Source organism: Musca domestica, unplaced genomic scaffold (assembly GCF_030504385.1).
Source record: "Musca domestica strain aabys unplaced genomic scaffold, Musca_domestica.polishedcontigs.V.1.1 75, whole genome shotgun sequence".
NCBI classification, from domain to species: domain Eukaryota; kingdom Metazoa; phylum Arthropoda; class Insecta; order Diptera; family Muscidae; genus Musca; species Musca domestica.
Window position 1 is genome coordinate 747,400 of NW_026712393.1, and position 14,259 is coordinate 761,658.

At 35.2% G+C, this 14,259-nt stretch overlaps 1 protein-coding gene across 3 annotated transcripts in view; it reads right to left on the minus strand.

Annotated features, from left to right (window-relative positions):
- Positions 1-14,259, minus strand: part of LOC131806386 (neurogenic protein mastermind-like) — a 418,316-nt gene that overhangs the window by 249,328 nt on the left and 154,729 nt on the right. The window contains exon 1 of one of the 3 annotated variants that reach the window (XM_059130425.1): positions 12,539-12,677. The exons of 1 other annotated variant lie outside the window; for it this stretch is intronic. The gene's annotated coding sequence lies outside the window, so the exon portion shown is untranslated. Of the gene's footprint in view, positions 1-12,538; positions 12,678-14,259 lie in introns of those variants that run through there. One more of the 3 variants, XM_059130426.1, reaches the window with a different exon arrangement.

The following is a 14,259-nucleotide window of genomic DNA, read 5'->3' on the forward strand; positions in this document are numbered from 1 at the left end:
GCAGAGGGTATAATTTCAACCGATTAACAGTCGGATATCGTGTGCATTTGATTTTGAATTTTAAGATGATCACGAGGGTATATTTACTTCATGACATCTTCGACAAATATCTCGGAGTTTTTCAAACAAAACGGAGAAGTGTATAAAAATATTCGCGATTGATTTGAATTTTTGTAATAATCTTCAAAGTATTGGCAGGAAGAACTATACGTGGTGCTCTATTTTACATTTTATGGCATGGAATTTATGGGCCTCGGAGGAATATTTCGAGGCGTTTTCACACAAAAGTTTTTGTTCATTTCGACAGCTAAACATTACCCGATGACCATTAAAAATTATAAGCTTCTAGCCTATCCTAAGCTATAAACTCGTACAGAATTGTGTATGGCCAGTGGAGCGACTGCAACATCGGGAATATTTCATACCCCAAATATTTTGCAATCATTACCAAATATACGCTTCTATTCATTCAGGCCCCAAACCCCAAGACGTACACACGGTGATAGCCCCATCGAAATTCCTACTTTTCTGGCATTCTCTTCACATTTAAGATGGATATATTGACCTCTCCAAAATAGCTTTAAAATGCAGCTATGCCTACGTCCCTGTCTAACCCTATGTAAAATATCGCGGGAATCGGCCAAACATTACAACATGTGGGGTGGTCCAGGACCAACTTTTCTTAATATAATTTATAATATTAAGAAAAATTGGTCCTGGACCACAACGAACTTTTAATGCCCCCGTCATATAAAGGTACACAACGACATTATTTATTCATAATTCATTGATTTTTATACCCTCCACCATTCTATGAAGGGTATATTTACTTTGTCATTCCGTTTGTAACTCCTCGAAATATTCATAATAGACCCTACAAACTATATATATTCTGGATCAGCGTAAAATTCTAAGACGATCTGTCTGTCTGTCTGTCCGTCTGTCTGTTGTAATCACGCTATCTTTCGAACGAATTGAGATAGAAGGCTAAACTTTTGCATACATGCATAGTTTACCAGTAGGGAGGTTAAGTTCGTAAATGGGCCATGTCGGTCCACGTTTTCGTATAGTCCCCATATAACGGTACATCCCGATATTCGGCATTTTCATGATTTTAACCGGAAATTATTTACCGGAATTATTTAAAATTTCGTGTTTGAAGTTCGTAATGGGTACTACAGCCTATGTCAACAATTTTTGTATGCAGGTCCAAGTCTTCGAATAGCCCCGCTATAACGATACCTCCCGATTTTCGGTATTTTGATGATTTCAGCAACATTATTCAACGGAATCGTTTCAAATTGCGTTCTGGAAGATCCTAATGGGTACTACAACCTATGGCAAAAAATGTTGTATGCAGGTTCAGATCTTCGTATAGCCACCATATAACTGTACCTCCCGATATTCGGTATTTTCATGATTTTAGCGACATAATTTACCGGAATTATTTTAAATTTCGCATTTGAAGTTCGTAATGGCCTATGACAAACATTTTAGTATGAAGGTCCAAGTCTTCGTATAGCCCCCATATCACGGTGCCTCCCGATATTCGGTATTTTCATGATTTTAGCGGCATTATTCACAAATTTCGTACTTTAAATTCGTAATTTAAGTGGTAGTTTTCGGATTTTTTTTTTTGAAATTTTTCAATTTTCTTCGAAATGGTGGAGGGTATTAAAAGTTGGGCTCGGGCGAACTTAGCTCCTTTTTTACTTGTCATTTATTTAATTATTTTATTTTTGTTAACATTATTTTAATTAAATTCATTATTTTTTCAGATCGAACGATTAAACCCTGAAATTGTTGCTCGCCTTTTGATACATATGTACATCCATACAAACATATACAGATATGTACCAATAATGATTTTTGTTGCGACATTTATGACCGATATTTTGTCAGATATTTCCGCATTTGTTTCAAAAGCCATAAAAAAATGTCAAGATTTGAACAAATTGATAAGAATCAGTTGGCGGTCGTGCGTACATGTTCATGTATTGTTCGTTTGCCATACAGTCGAGTACGTATGTATTACGTACAAACATACACACGTATGTATGTAGGTATGACACATGGCATGAATGGTTGGTTGGATCGCTGTCTGGCTGGTTGGTTTGCTGTTGATCGGTTGGTTGGTTGGTCGATTATTTGGTTTGGTTCGAAGTCAATCGAATCTGAAGGCATTGAAATTAACAACAACAACTTTCGTTCGCTGCTCACTGGCTCGCATGCGAACATCAAAATGAAAACATACAAAACGAGAAGCGAAAAGCAAAACAAAACCGTGAAAATACAAAAATTACTTTGCATTCAAAAACGATATTGCTACGGCTGCTGCTATTGCTCTTTTCGCTGATAAAGAAGGTGATGATTGTCATATTAAAAGAGACAGACAGACAAACAGCGAGAAAGAATGAAAGATGAAGATCACAAAGTGGATTTTGAATACAAAAATGTAAACAAACTGAATGGAAAAGCAACAACAATGGAATTTCCGGTTAAAATTTCCTTTCGAATAATAAGGTTCGTGTTCTTCGTGTGCATGTTATTGACCCAATGTTACAACAACATAAAAGAAGAATATTGGTAGGTAGGTACCTACAAACATAGATTAATGAACACACTTTCCTTCGTGTGACATGGTTTTGAGATCATTCGTGATTGAAGTCAATCGGTTTTGGGAGGACTAGGCTTTATGGAATATGCGGCTATACATTGTGGCAGTTATAGATCAAGGGCAATTTTTGAGGGACATTACTGCCAACTGAAGTTGGTAAAGAGGTATAATGCAAGAAAAATATATTTTATTCCCACAAAATTGGGGGTATCTTAAATTTGTCATTGCGATTTCAAAAAAAAAAAAAAAAGAGAAAATATATCATCATAAATTTTCATATCGATTTTTGAAATCGAATTTTAAAATCGTTGAAATCATGAGAGAATCGACTTAATTTATGTCAAGATATGGCATTTAATACAATAGTTGGTATTGTCTCTAGCATTGTTGGAAATAAACTTTATCGGTCCACGTTTAGATATAGTTTCCATATAATTGTACGTCCTGATTTCCTTTTTGTGCCTTACACCACATAGTAATAAGGGTATTATGTCTTTGTGCATTTGTTTGTAACATGGACAAGGAAGCGAGATGGACCCATAGTTACTTGTGAGGATCTTCATAGAATCACTTCCTGAGTCGATTTATGCATGATTTTATCAGATTGAGATGAAATTTTCAAAACAATATTTGTATAGTCCAACTGAAATTGGGGAGAATCGGTTCAAATTTAGATATAGCTCCCATATGTATCTTCAACCGATTTCGGGTTAATTGTACACCAACTGGCCAATATCAGTCCAAATGACCTGAATTTTGGTTACAACCTAGAAGCAGTTACAACAAATTTGGTGAAAATCGGTTACGATATAACCATAGCTCCCGTATACATGTTTCATCCGATTTGGTGTTAGAGTCTCTCACATACGTAATATGATATTTGATACCGGGCATCAGTTACTGCTCGAAAATACCTCTGCCAAATTGTATCGAAGTCAGTTCAGATTTGCATATATACCTTCGATATATATTTTCATCAGATTTTTACTAAATAGGCATAGTGGTGTGGGGCATCATGTAGTCGGCCCGTCCGACTTTTGAGCTTTTCTTACTGCTTTTTTTGAGATTGTTGGGTACAATTTCAAACTGAATCTACGGCAATTTTCAGTAGGTCTAATTTCGACTCGACAAGGGCAAGGTGAGGAGATGTGAAGAAAACTCTTTAAATTAAATTTTTTTATTCAAAAACCTGCGTTTATAATTGCGGAAATAATAACTGCCTAGGGTAAATTTCAACTAAGGGTGGCTCCTGATTTTCGGTATTTTGGAAAGAAAGAATGAAGTGAAGAATTTTCATGTATTCTTTATCATATGTTTATATTTTTTTTTTTTTCAAAATTATACTTTCGGCACCCCATTGTCAAAATGTTAAGTCAAAAATCCATTGTTCCTTACCCATGTAGAACTCAGAGATAGGCTATTGTTTTCTATGTCAAGATAAAATATTTGACAGGGTAAAATATAGAAAGTGCTGAGGTGGGTATTCTTAATCGAAATGAGTCCACCATGAAATACTTGTTCCATGTTTTCGTTCAACATTTTCAACCAATCGAGCTGTAACGCGACAAATCGGATTTTATAAGAGTACCTTCTGATTCTCGAATTTCTGTCAGAATTTCGAAATGAAATTATCTTTACGGGCACTTATTAGGTACAATTTCCCAATGTAACGGAAAATTAGATTTTTGGGTTCTAAAAGGAAACTAAATATTTTTGGTTATATAAGTATATCATTGTGGAGGTTATAAAAAGTTCGGCCCCTTCGAAAATAGTTTCGTTTTTGCTCGTTTAACACTTTTATTGGAACAGAGATTCTAGATGAAGGGAATATCTACTTGCAAAGTGAATCAATACAAGTCCTTTGCGAACAAAAATTAATTTTGGAAAAAAATTATAATTTGGCTAATTATCCGAAGTGTTCCCCTTTTTACATGTGCGGGTATTTGCACCCTCTTCGTCTCTAATCTGCCTCTATTATCGGATAGTTTTGTATGAATGAGCTGTTTTGTGTCTAAAAAGTTGTTATTGGATCTCTGTTCGTTAACTGGCTAGCCCAGCCTTCATTGTATGACTTGGTTAGATTATTGTATTGGGCTGGAATAGCCCTCGAAACAATTTTTGTCATTTCGACACTTAGTTCGATGTCCTTCTGAAACATCCATATAATTGAAAAATGATTTCTGTATCTATTTTTTTGTTTTATTTAAATCTGTCTTTGTAAAAAACGCCGGCAGGAATTTCCGTTACAGATAAAATGGTATTCGTTATTAAAGAGCAGAAGATTTCCTGATATAAGATTAAGCCTTCTCAGAAAATTTTAGTAAACGACAAAAGGACTTGCATAAGGTTTTCTGGACAGTACGTACTCATACGGAAGTGGACCTATGGACCCCTTTTTAATAAGAATGAAGGAATATATTACATGAAATAGAAGAAAGAAAGAGTCCGATCGTCTTCAAATTTCACACATCCCAATATTTTTATTAACCCAAGGTCTGGTGTTAATATATCGGTCAACTCCTTCTGTTACCTCCACTACAAAAGGTAGAAATTTTCAAAATATATATATTCTGAACAGAAAGAGAAACAATAATCCGATTTTGCTCCAACCTTGCAAATCCTAATATTTGCGTCAGTGCTACGTCAAGTGCGAAAATGGACAATATCGGTCCACTCCATCGAGTACTTCCCCCACAAAGGATCAAAATTCTGAATAATTGCAACTCTTATAAAATGTGATTTAATAGACCGATTGTCTTCAAATTTCACACATCCCAATAATTTTATTTGGGTTAATATCTGTCTGTTGTGAAGGTGGGATGTATCGGTTCATTCCTTCTGGTACCTCCCCCACAAAGGCTCAAAATTTTGAATATCCATGAAGCACATAAAAAGCGAAATTAACATCTGATTCCATTCAAGAATTGGTACATCGTAATATTTCCATCAACAAAAGATCTGTTATAAAGATGGCAGAGATCGGACCATTTCTTTTGCTACCTGCCCCACCAAGGACCAAAGTTTGGAATAACCAAAACGACTATAAAATCCGATAAAGCTTCCGGTTCTCTGTATATTTCACACATCCTATTATTTTTATTAACACAAGATCTACTATGAAGATGAGATATATCGGTTCACTCCTTCTGGTACTCACAAAGGGTCACAATTTTCAATAATTTTATCTGTCATAAATTGTGAAACAAGTCAGCGATTCTCTACCACTTGCTATATCTAAATATTTCACTCAACCAGAAACTTTAGATGAATATGGAACTTAAGATTTCGCATAAAATTCCCAAAACCAATATTTTTCTGTGTATTTGATGAATACTTCGGTCGAATATATCTGGCACCTCACGCAAATTTTAACATTTTCTATAAATTATTACATATCTATATATAGTGAAGGAAGTGACTAATATAGTCCAAACCTGGCACCTCCTAATATTTACATCATATTTATTTAGTTCCGATACGAAATAGATAATATTTGGCGATTCCTTGGGAACCTACTCCATAGAGAGTAAACATTTCGAAAACGCTATCAGAAAACGCTATAAATTTTACTATTGACTCCTAAGGTCTTAATTACATAAAAAAAACAAGTAAAAAAGTATCGGTCAATGTATACTCTCAGTCAATGTTCGATTATTTAAGAATATCCGATCTCTACCGTTTTTTTAACAGATGCTGTGTTGATAGAAATATTGAGATGCGCCAAGTCTAAATGGAATCCGATGTTAATTTCGGGATTTATGAGCTTAACGGATATTCAAAATTTCCACCTTTTGTGGGGGGTACCAGAATGAGCGGACCGATATATTCCATCCTCAAACCAGATATCGGGTTTATGAAAATATTGGGATGTGTAAAATTTTCAGACAATCGGATTCTTACATCACTTTTTATAAGACTTATCTATATATATATAAATCAATTGTTGTTCGTTGGTAACGGAATCAGTTGAAAACGGCTGGATCGATTTGCATAATTTTTTGTACAAATGTTCATCCTACCCCAAGTTAGGTTTTTAAAGAAAAAATATTGACCGCGCCTACTTTTACGCCCACAATCTAGATTTATCTAAAATCTTTATATTCGCCAGATAATGAAGATATCGGTTTGAAAATTATTACACGATATACTGTTGACTTTCCCTCCAACCCTAGGGATTTATTTGGGGGCTGAGGAACTGACCATGCATACTTCTAATCTATCCATATATATCAAATAAATGTGTGTTAATTGCTACGCTTATAACTCAAGAACCGCTGATCTGATTTTAACGATTCACACAAAATCGGAATTGTCTCTTGGAAGAAATAGATAAAATCCAAAAAAATCGCGTAAAAATGTGAAATTTGAAAATTTTCATTTTGACTTTTGAGGTGTACAATAGTAATGTTTTATTTTGCATGATTATTTTCCATTTTGACTTACTATTTTGGAATGTACATTTGTCGTGTTTTTTTTTTTTTTTTAATTGAATTTTAATATGATGTGTAGTCTTTTTGGGTAGTATAAAGCGACGACAATTATGGAGTCGCAGACCTAAATAGATGATGTCAAAATAATTTAACGTGGTCAAACCAAAGTTAAAAGATAATTACTTTTCTCAAAATTGCTAAAAAAATAAAAAAAGATCCTATTGCATTGCAAAAACTCTAAAATCGGGAAAAAATAGAGAACATTTTTTCAATCAAATCAAATTTCAAAATAATAGTAAGGACCAAACTTCGTAAGGACCTTTAAACATTCGCTGTAAAAAACCTGCGAACAAGTTGAAAAATGTTTTTTTTTCAATTTGTTTATTAGTTACTATGCTTATAACTCAAGAACTTTTTGACGGATTTTCACAATTCATACAACTTCGGAATGGAATCTTGGGAAAAAATTGCGTAAAATATGACAATAAAAATATAAAAGAAAAAATCCTTTTGGCGTGAAATTTTTTCAATTTAAAAACTATATAGAAGTGTACATTTTTTATTGTTTTGAATTCTGAATGAATAATATCAAAAATGAAATAGTACGCAATACGATATTAAATAGCGATCTTTCATGTCTGAAATTGGAATTTAGCTTTCAACTCCAGGATCTACATCGTGCTTCAGCTCGAAGATGCGAACACATTAAAAAAAAACCGGCAGAACGTTATGGGGCTCATTTCAAAACGGGGACCTACCTACTTCTTTCACATGACAATAATCCGTCCAATGTGAACTCAATATGCAAAATTCATTGGGACTGAAATCAGTGAAATACCGAATATAAAGGGCACAAAAAAGAAGAGGGAAAAGGATTTCTATTCTTTTAGAAATTCTCCCTAAACTTTCACGATACCTTAAATCGCTTTTGCTGTTCATGATATGGGCCATAACCCCCGGATAAGGATACATTCCGATTTCAAGTATATCTTACATTTTACCAATATTTTCATACTAATTTCGGCAAATGTTGGTAATTTGGGAAGAAACCATCCATGCAAAAACTGATCACTTTTTGTATAACCATATGATCATATGATTTACGGAACCTGACATTTGTTTAATCGTCTTGGAATTATACTATGATAAAAGATATGGACATTATGGGGTCTCCAACGCGCAATTTCAATAACAAATACTACATATTAATTTAAAAACAAGTAAAAAACTACAATTTTATACTTCAAGGATTGTCATCTACCAAAGCTTCTAAAATACCAAATTTGAAACAATTGTGTGCGTTAATGTGACTAGGATTATCAACATAGCCAATATCGGTAGGTATCGTTACATGTGTTAGACAAATCCGAGGAGAAATGTGGCAAAAATCATCAAAATACCGAATTTCGAGAGATACCGTTATATGGGGACTATACCAAAACGTGGACCGATGTATCTAATTTTCAATAGCAACCATCCTATACACAATACAAATTGTTCTGGTAAATTTTGATGCTCTACGTCAAATAATGTAGGCTGTATCGTAATTTAAACAAACAGACATACAGACGGACAAATCGACTTAGAATTTTATGCTGATTATGAATATATATACGTATATTTTATGGGGTCTATGACGAACATTTATGGATGTTACAAATGGAATAAAAAAGTCAATATACCCTCCTTTCCAAGGTAGAGGATATAATAAGCATTAAAGACTAAAATTACGGGCCGGCAACGCGGACCGGGCCAGCTAGTATAATTATATAATTATTCAAGATTTTTACTCTTTGTGGAGGAGGTACTTGACCATTTTTGCACCTGACCTAGAACTGAGTCAAATATTAGTATTTCTAAAGCTGGAGCAAACCCGGATTATCGCTTCTCTTTCTGTGCAGAAAAAAAATATATTTTTTTTTTAAATTTCGACCTTGAGTGGGGGAGGTACCAAGGACTGAACCGATTAATTCCGTCTTAATACCAGATCTTGGGCTCATAAAAATATAAGGATGTGTGAAATTTGAAGACAATTGGACTCTTACATCACATTTAATGAGACTTATAATTGTTCAAAATTTTGATCCTTTGTGGGGGAGGTACTTGATGGAGTGGACCGATATTGTCCATTTTAACCTAGCACTGGGATTTGCACAGTTGGAGCAAAATCGGATTATAGTTTCTCTTTGTCTGCAAAAAAATATATTTTTTGAAAATTTCAACCTTTTGTGGGGGAGGTACCAGAAGGAGTGGACCGATATTGCCCATCTCTGAACTCGATCTAAGTTTGACAAAAATTTTACGATGTACCAAATTTGGACCAAATCGGAAACTCCCTTCGAGAGTTAGAATATTGTCTACAATACGGAGCTCGCCGTATTAAAGAGGTAATCTGTCAACCCGGGTTGACAACTCTCACAACGCTAAATAAACGGTCACTTCATATCACTTTATATTAAAACTAATTCACCTTTGGTTTTTTAATTTTTCTAGGACAGCATTAACTTCTCACACGACACAACATTTGATCGTTTCGAGCCGATTGAAGAACAGTGCTCTTATAAACACACAATAAAATATCCTTTTAGAATATATTTGTATTAGTTGTCAAATTATCTCACAAATCAAGCAATTTAATGTAGACCAATTTTAGCTTAGACCAACAATAGGTATCATTAATTTTGTTGTTAAAAATCGGAATCAAGGATTCCTATGCGAATGTGATAGTTAAGGACTCGTTGATACATAAATAATAAAGAATTTCAAAGAAAATGACATTATTTTTATACCCTCCACCATAGTATGGAAGGTATATTAAGTTTGTCTTTCCGTTTGTAACACCTCGAAATACACATTATAGACCTCACAAAGTATATATATTCTTGATCGGCATAAAATTCTATGTTGATTTAGGGATGTTCGCCCGTCTATCTATCTGTGGAAATCCCTCTAACTTTCGAACGAAATTAAGTATGTTGATAAAATTTTTCTCAAATGTATATTATGTCTGCAAGACATTTGATATTGAAAATGGGCCATGTAGGTCCATGTTTGATGATTTTAGCGACATTATTCCCCGGAATTGTTTCAAATTTGGTATTTGAAGTTTATAATGGATAATACGGCCTATGACAGCAAATTGTCTGTGCAGAATCAGGTCTTCGTATAGTCCCCATATAGCGGTTCCTCCCAACATGCGGTATTTTGATGATTTTAGCTACATTATTCACCGGAATCGTTTCAAAATTGGTATTTGAAGTTCGTAATGGATACTACAGACTAAGACAGAAAATTGTCTGTGCAAGTCCAGGTCTTCGTATAGGTCCCATATATCAGTACCTCCCTACATTCGGTATTTGTATGATTTTGGCGACATTATTCAACGGAATTGTTTCAAATTTGGTATTTGAAGTTTCAAAGGGATACTACAGCCTAAGACAGAAAATTGTATGAGCAGGTCCACGACCTGATATAGCACCCATATAACGGTATCCCCCGATGTTCGGTATTTTGAAGATTTTAGCGGCATTTTTCATTGTTTCAAATTTGGTGTTTGAAGTTCGTAATGGATACTATGGGCTATGACAGAAAATTGTCCGTGCAGGTCCACGTCTTCGTATAGCCCCCATATAGCGACACCTCCCGATATTCGTTATTTTGATGATTTTGGCGACTTTTGTTCACCGGAATTGTTTCAAATTTGGTGTTTGAAGTTCGTAATGGATACTACAGCCTATGACAGAAGATTGTCTGTGCAGGTCCACGTCTTCATATTCGGTATGATCTACATTATTTACTTATTTTTTTTTTTTTTCATGTTTGGCATTTGAATATTTGTGCACGCCATCGTATAGACGGCTACATTCGGTATTTTTAAGATTTTAGCAGAATTTTTAAGGGATTTTATTGTCTTTTGAAAATTGCCAAATTCGTTCCAAATGGTGGAGTATGGTGGAGTATTCATACTCCGGCCCAGCTGAACTTACAGATTTTTTAGTTGTTAGGTTAAAGGTAATCTGTCAACTCGGGTTGACAACTCTCACAACATCTAAATTAACGGTCACTTCATATCACTTTATATTAAAACTAATTCACCTTTGGGTTTTTATTTTTCTGGGAGAATATTAACTTCTCTCTGAGAGAACATTAACTTCTCAGAAGACACAACAGTGAATAAGGAACAGTGCTCTTATAAACACACAATAAAATATCCTTTCAGAATATATTTGTATTTTCAATCCTTATATTAAAATTCGGTATTAAGGATTCCATTGTTTTCATATATATATAACTCTACAAAAAAAAAAAAAAAAAAAAAAAAAAAAAAAAAAAACATGGAATTTATACAATATTTTGAGGCCTTCATTTGTATTTTTTTTTTAATATTTAACCACTTGAACGCTTTCACAAATTAATTAACCGTTGAGTGAATTAAATTATTTGTAGTCAAGGATGGCTGTTTGTTTCACAGCCCCATTAAAAATTTGCAAGCCAAATGTAAAGACTTTTTGAAGTGGGTACGGGGCGGCGCTTTACGTGACATCTGGCACGAGTGAGTTACCGGTTGATGGGCAAAAGTAGCAACATTGCCTTGGAACACGCAAACGCAACACTGGGTATTTACAGACAGACAGACACAATTGGGCACACGTTTTATATTTTGGATCACTAAAATTTATTTATCATTTCTGTCAAGATTAAATTTTATTCTTGTTAAATAATTTAATTTCAATTTATTTTAAATTATTTTATCCTTTTTCTGAGAGGGTTAACACATGTGGAAGGATTTTTTTTATTTTCCAACATTTATCGATCGACATTTGGTGGTAGCCACAGATGCCACCACCGGTTGTTGTTATTAATACAACAAATTACAACAACAACAAAAAACAACACCGGTTAACATTAAAAGGCTGATGCAAACACAAACAGCATTCAAACATTATTTCTGTAATTTATGTTTTTCTTCTTTTTTTTTTTTTTTTTTGTTTTGAGATGATATTTTCACATTTTCCTGAGTTTAGTTGATTTTTTCCCGTTTGTTTGTGCTGAGTTTTCTTTTCATTTCTCCGTTTTTTTGTTTTCTGCTTTAATTTTCTTTCTTTTCTTGGTTTTCTTTTTCGTCAAAATGTATCTCGAAACTACAACAATAATCAAAATAATTCTACGAAATTGAATTGTAAACGGGGAAACCGTAAGTAAAACAAACACTCATGCACGCACACTCTGACACAAAACAACACACACACACGCACACACTCATGTGCAGGGGCGCGCACACTCTCAAACAAACCACCAAACACCGATACGGTCACGGCACGCACATGTACAAGACCGACAACGACGACGACGACGGCGACAAAACATTCGAAACCAAAACAGAACAACGACACGAAGATGGGGAAGAAGAAGCAAAGGTGTACGTACTACACCAACAACAATAATAATAACATAATACAACAATAACAACAATTCATTAAACACAACAAACCTACATAGAGACAGACTGCCAGCCATCCAGCCCGTCAGCCAGACATTGAAAATGCTGTGTGTTTTTATTTTTCTTCTTCTTCTTATTTTTGTTGGTGTATTTGTTGTTGTGGCTGTCACTGTTTGTTTGCAGCGTATCTTAAAAACTCACGACACACTCGTCTCGCATTCGACAAATTCACAACAATAAACAACTCGTACTCTCGGCCACGGTACGGCAGTGTCGGACAAACGACAAAAAAGTGGATTAGTTCGCTTTAATGACGATATATGACTGTCTGACTGGACGTGCGGATGAATGGCTGTTGGTTGCTGTTTGTGCCTCCGCGCCAATGGGCCAGACAGTCGAACGGGGTTCGTTCGTTTGGTTGGCTTGAGTTTGGTGTGAGATATGAGCGCGCCATATAGAGAGAGAGCGAGCGAGAGTCTGTGGTATGGTTTGGTTGGCCGGGTAGGTTCGTTCGTTCGTTCATTTGGCGGTTATTGAATTGTAAGCCTTGAAAGACCCAGTGGTGAAAACGTAGTGTTTCACAATTCCCAGTCAAACATCATGGGCCATGTGTTGGCCCAGATTTCGGATAAATTCAATTTGGTTTATTAGTTTAAAAATGAAAAGATGTGAAATGGCACTAAGTTTTTCCTGAGGATCTGGAAACCAAAATCTCCCTCCGTCTCCCGGACCAAAGATCGGTCTTTCAGGAGGAAATCCAAGCAATATCAACGGCTTTGATCTGGTTTAGTACTATCACAATAGCAACAGATTCTTACACTTTACGTTAACATTAATCAAAGAAACTGCGAAGCAGGAATACACCCCCTGATCAAGAATTTAAATACAGAGTTGTCCATAGTCGACGGACCCATCTGGCAACGCCATAACTTTTGACAGAGATGTCTCATCGCTTAATGACATACCGCGTTTGAAGCGTCAGAAGAAGTCAATTGTGAAAAAAATGTGAGAAGTGCGCCTTCTAAGAACACCATTAAGCGTTTATACGAAAAATTTCCGACTGGTAAGGCTCTTTCTAATCCGAAGAGGCCATATAAAAGTCGACCAAGGCGATCGGCCTAGAATATCGCTGCCGTACGAGCCAGTGTTGAGAGGTCCCCAAGAACATCCCAAAAACGCCGTTCTCAGCAGTTGGGCATGGCTCGGTCCACTTTACAACGGATTATTCGCATCGATTTGCATTTGTTCCCGTACAAAATTCAATTGAAGCAAAGAATGTTGCCTGCGGACAAGCCTCGTCGATTGGAATGGACCCAAAGAGTCATGGGTCCGTCGAATATGCGCAACCCTGTATGCTCAGGTTGCATATACATAATTGCGCCGATTTAAATGTTTCAGATTTTGAAAATTTTTTGTCTCAGTTTGTTATTATACCATGGCCATATTTCTAGAGAGAGTATATATTATTTGAGACAAAACGTACCTAGTCGAAATAACGGTTTTAGACCCTAGGTCACTTTGGACCAAATCCGTTTGTATGTCTGGCTGGTGCGCACGAGAACTCTTAAAGGGAGTGTCCAAACTTGATACATCGTAATATTATTATCGATCTTAGATCAAGTTCGGAGATGGGCAATGTCGTTTCACTCCTTCTGGTACCTCTCCCACAAAAGTTCAAAAATTTCACAGAAAATTATTTTCCTTATAAAAAAAAGAAAGGATAATAAAATTTTGTTCAAACTATTCAAATCAAAATATTTTGAGACAGATCA